The following is a 6,285-nucleotide window of genomic DNA, read 5'->3' on the forward strand; positions in this document are numbered from 1 at the left end:
TAAACAAACATATGCAGCCACATATATATTTGTATATATATATTAACACATACGTAATTTCAATGCGTTTTTGGGGGGATACTGCTCTAAATGAGTTATTTTAATTTCTAGTCTCCTTTTTGTCTATTTCTAAGATAAACTCATTTTTTTCTTTCTCCATTAAATTATTTAGAAGAATTTTAAGAAATCCAACTCGATAAATATTTTCAATAATTGAATTTATAATTTATGATCTATTTATATTTAGCAAACAATTTTTTTTTGCCTGTGGCTATCAACATATATTTATGTGTATATAATATATATATGAATTATATATGTGCACACACAAATATATACACACACACATATCTATTTTGCTTAGACATTGGGAGACTAATAACCTGGTGTAGAACTCAATATACGTATGCTTCAGAATGAAGAGTTAGTCGAGTAGAGAGCAGTAATATGAAAATGAGATGACAAAAGAATAAACGACTAGCTTATGAAACCCATCAGCTTACAGTTGTTTCTGCTATGAGATGTTGTGGACTCATAGCTGAATGCCTGAATAACATCCTACAACTTCATTGGCTCCACTGCATCCTATAGCAGAAACAGTTGCTAGCTATTCGTAAGATAATCCTTTATTCCTTTGCCATCTCATTTTCTTATATATGAGTCGAAAATCTGAGAAGTGTGTCATTTGGAGAGTTGGGTATTCTAACTTATCCTACATTTGTCTTGCGAATTATTTAAATTCACACACTTCTGTAACATCCATGTTCTTTATAGAATAAAGGATTAAATATTTTCACAGCTTTGTTATAGAATAAAGCGGTTCTTTTTTATTAATTATAATCTGCTAGATAAGAAAGTAGGTGGTATTATTTTCAAAATGTGTGAATTTCAGTAAAAGATCCAAGTGTCAGATAGCGTTTTTACACCTGGTGAGAGAGTAACTCTACCATCCAATAACAAATACTCATCAAACGAAATTCCGTACAATTACCAACAATCCGGTTTATTCGTATGGTTAGATCAAAAACGAAGCAATGTTTGATGACGCATATCAATGTCGCCAAAGACTGCAGTTATGGAACCAAGTGATTAAGAAGCGAATTTCTTAATACAACACTTCTAGTTAATATGGAAAATGTCATCACAGGTTTCAAGCTTTGGCACAATGCCAGCAATTTTAGGGGCAGGGGTTTGTCATTTATATCAACCCCAGTGCTCAATCGGCAGTTATTTCATCAACCCCGAATGGATGAAAGGCAAAGTCGACCTCGGTGGTATTTGGAATCAAACCATAAAGAGCTGGAAGAATGTCTCCAACCATTTTGTCCGATACACTAATGATTCTACCAGCTTGCCATTTTTAGGAGCTGTTACTAATAATATTTCCAAGGCAGATGCATTTTCGGAATCAGTAGAGCATCGCCCAAAATTTATTTATTTGCGTCCCATTATATTCTTAGTTCCAATATCGCTGGTGTCCTTTATGATTTTCATTGTTCAGGGGCTGATCGACTGAAGAAACCTATCAAGTAGTTGAGACAATACATTCGAGCATTACCTTTATTATAGCCTTAATAAAAATACGTATGGGTTTTGCCTTTTGCTCTTGAACCCTGAACCACTTACCGAGTCGAAGAGATGGTACATTGGTTCATTGGTATAGGGAGTGTCTAGAACATATTCACTTAGGAGGAGTTCATTCCTGTTCATGTCTATGCTCAGTCGATTTTTTCCAGAGAGAAAGAAAAAGTGGGAAAGTATAGAAAAATTAACCCCATCAATTACTGGACTTGTACATTATATGTCGAATCCGAAAAGATAAACAGCAATATTGAATACAGCACGATTTGAACTCACACGTGAAAAACTGGAGTGAGTATGTGGTTAGCAGATCCGTTAATGCTTCTGTCAATGCCAATGCTTGATTGTGTCTTGAAATGGTTTGTAAAATTTCGTTTCTTATGCATTTCTGACAATTTCTTTTGTTAGAGAATGTGATGTAAGCGTGTTCATGAAACAGACGAATGGTGTTTATTTCTTCAGGTATTTTTGATTTTGTATGTAACTGGATATTTTGCCTACCTACATTTTCTGTCTCGCGAGTCAAAATAGAAGCGTTAGCAGTATCCTCGATCTGCAGAAAATACTGGACCAATTTCTCTTAAATCACACTCGCACACCATGTTCAAAATGGACTGACATATATACGACTTAGTGCATAATAAAATACATTTTTTCATCAGTTGTTTTGTGTGGGTATTTTAGAATTAGATGTATTAATGTGCAAAATAACTCCGATGGGATATGAACGCAAATACATTGTTTGCCTATTCAGTAACTTAACAAGATGCGAATAAATAACGAAAACAATATGTAGATAAAGAAAATCAATCAAAGATTCGCGTGGAAGCTCAGAACAGAAATGGATTTCTCGGAGTACATTACTCAATTTCGAAGAGTGACCAAACGTAAGATCTTAAAGATATATATCTAACGGTTTATCCACCTAAATTCACAGCTCTAATAAGAAAGGTCCAATGTCGATGTTGTACAGCAATTTTAGGAAAAATGTTCTAAAAGCCGTTGCGTATATGTTCCTATATGAACACTGCGAAGAGCAGTTTGAATAGATACACACATACATGTATGTATGTATGTATGTATGTATATATGTATGCATGCATGCATGCATGCATGTATGTATGTATATATATATATATATATATATATATATATATATATATATATATATATATATATATATATATATATGTACATACATACATACACTCAAGCAGTCACACACACATGCAATATATATATATATATACATACATCAAATGTATCATATATCACAGATACAATATATATATATATATATATAAATATATATGTATGGATGTGTATGTATCTTTATATGTATGTGTATATATATATGTGTGTGTGTGTATGTATGTATGAATTTATGCGCAAATACTCACACACACACACACTCACACACGCGCGCACACACACTCACACGTACTTGTATGTATCAAATCGATACTTAGATGTGAAAACAATGTTAAGCTTTCAGAAATTACCACTATTTACAAGGAAACTTTGCTTCCTTATCTGGTGGTTTTCGGGTTAGAAACGGTAATTGAAGAATTTGATAGAACTCCCTCTACAAGCCTTCATATTCAATTCCTTCTGAACTAGATAAGCAATTATCTAAATTATTGACTCTATAACCGTAAACTTAGAAATTATGGACTGAAACAAACCAATCGTATAAGTGGTTATATCTCCATTCTAAGACGATAAAAATAATCGATATCTCTCTCTGTATCTCCCCACATACACACTCGTACATGCACGCATAATATATGTGTATATATGTATACATATGCATATACATATGCATATACATATAGGTATTTATGTATATATGTGTGTGTATGTATGTGTGTGTATTTGCGTGAGTGTGCATGTATATATATATATATATATATATGTACACACACACATACACATATACATATGTTTACAAATATACATGGCCGTGAGCATCCACACATCCACACTCGCATTAATATATAAATTTATTTTATATATATATAATATATAATATATATACATATATTAACATATACTCAACATATGTGCTTTTCTCGTTTACCGGTTCCAGGGGAGGATTCCCTTACAGTAATGGGTGTTAAAACACCTGAAAGTCATAGAAAGGTAAGACAACACGCCCCCCCCCCAATCCAATCCAGGAGTGATGGATACCGACGTTTCGCCATTTTGTTGTGGCTAACTAACAGCACATACCTGCTTAGACTCAGGGACGAAGTGAATCGCCAGTCTGTCTCCAAGCCCATACATATATTTACATATATTTACATATATTTATGTACGTATGTGTATTACATTGGATAATGTATTCAAAACATGTTTCCGTAAGAAAATAAATATTTAATGGTGAAAAATAAAAATCTGACGGCTCGCTTACGAATGGAGAAAGGCTGACCACAGGCCTGCCCGACGAGGCTTCGTTTGAAACCAAATGTCCACAGCAACAATAACAACAACAACAACAACAGCAATGAGGATAACGATAACTATTAGGAGAGATATCGTTCATATCCCTTAATACGCTGGATTGCCATGGCTGATAGGACGTTCACGATAGTTTTGGACAATCATCTCAACAAGAACAAAAACAACAACGACAATAACAGCAATAACAACATCAACATTAAGATGTATGTAGAAAGGCATTTCCATAGACACCACTATTAAATTAGTAAGAGTGGATGTGTTTTTGTTTGCGTTTTCTAAATCGAGTTTTCCTGCGAAGTTTTACACATTTTAACTGTTAGAAAAAGGAAAAAAGAAACAACACAATTTTTTTTTTTTAAAAATCTCTGAGAAGTTTTCTTCGCGTAAATATTGACCTTAGATAAATTAAACATGTTTATCGAAGTTTTCGTTTTAATTTCAAGAAAACCAAAAATAATTGAACTTTATTTTACATATAGCCCCAAGTTATAAAACACAGAGAAATCCTTATAAAAATTCAGCTGAAATCCAACATTGGTTTGTTGTTGAACCTTTTAGCTCATGAATTTCTTTAAAGCCTCCGCAAAAATATTTCCCTATAACGATTGTTAGTTTTACATCTTTATTTGAACGATCTATTTTCACTGCTTATACAAATTATTTGTTTCTATTTCTTTCATATTACCAGCTTCAAGAGATTTTCTGCAAAGAACAAAATAACACTCTCAGGTATTTCATGTTCTTTTTTCCTTATCCAACAATAACTGCATAAACTAGATTGAACGATTACTTCAAGAGGAGTGTTGTTTCTTCTTCTTCTTCTTCTTCTTCTTCTTCTTCTTCTTCTTCTTCTTCTTCTTCTTCTTCTTCTTCTTCTTCTTCTTCTTCTTCTTCTTCTTCTTCTTCATCATCATCATCATCATCATCATCATCATTATCACGATCATCATCATCATCATCATAATCATCATCATCATCATCATCATCATCGTTTCTTCCTTATAACTTCTCTTCTTCCTCCACCTCCTCCTCTTTTTCTTCTTTTAATCATGCACACACACACGCACATGCGCATGCGCATGTATATGCATGTGTGCGTGTGCATATACATCTCAGTACTTACATATATACTTTCTTATTACATTTTATCGACAAAAAGAATTACGAAAATGATTCAAGAGTCGAGAGTTTCGTGTATGGCATTCGTGCCTTGCGCAAAAACATCTCATCTCTTTTGTAACGTTTAAAGATAATCAAACTCATTATATAATCATATATTTGTTCATCGAAGGCGTACCTAAATATATACATACATATTTGCATACACACATACACACACGCACCCCCCCACGCGCATATATATATATAGAGAGAGTTGAAAAGGAACACACGGGTTGATATATATGGAAATTTTATAAAAGAACATTTTGGTACCGGTTTCAGTCATTGAGACTTTTTCAACTGTAAGTATGGAAAACAATTAAATTTTAGAAAAATTAAAAGCAAAGTTTTTGAAAGAATATTTGCATAGTATTCAAATACAAGGGGCATTTTCCTTGTTTCTGCCTGTCTCGGTCTCTCTTGATCACTCTTGTGACAAAGACGGTACAGTGGGATAACAAGCGTCCTTACAGTAAAAAATTAGATGCAACAAAAATCAGGCGCAGATATGCTCAAATCCTCATTAATTGTCGGCCAAGTATCATCACAATTTCGGCAGCTTATGAGAGTATTATTCAATTTGGTGGCGTCAGCAACATAAGCCGTTGGAATATTATAAATGGCTAAATATGACAGATGAACAAGAACAGTTGTAGAGGTTTATTGATGTTCAAACATGTCTGTATTTGTCACTGCATTGTTGAAGTCAATATGCACCCTTCATGCTGCGTTCTATATTTAATTCATTTTAATCAATTAATAAATATAGGGTCACCCTTCCCTTATTTTTTCCCATCAAAATTATTCGCTTACATAATGATTGTTACCCTCATTAACAGTGTGTTCTTAATTCATTTAAATAGTTTGATTGCTAAATTACACAGTATTTACGCTAGCACACACTTTACTATTAAGTCTTCATGCAACAGATATCCTTACCTACTATTCCTCCAAACACACACGCATACGTTTATAAATACATATACATACATGCGTGTGTGTGTGTACTCACGTAAGCACACACTCATACATATATACACATATGCATATGTATATATGTATACGTATATATATATATAT

This window comes from Octopus bimaculoides, chromosome 8 (assembly GCF_001194135.2).
Source record: "Octopus bimaculoides isolate UCB-OBI-ISO-001 chromosome 8, ASM119413v2, whole genome shotgun sequence".
NCBI classification, from domain to species: Eukaryota; Metazoa; Mollusca; class Cephalopoda; order Octopoda; family Octopodidae; genus Octopus; species Octopus bimaculoides.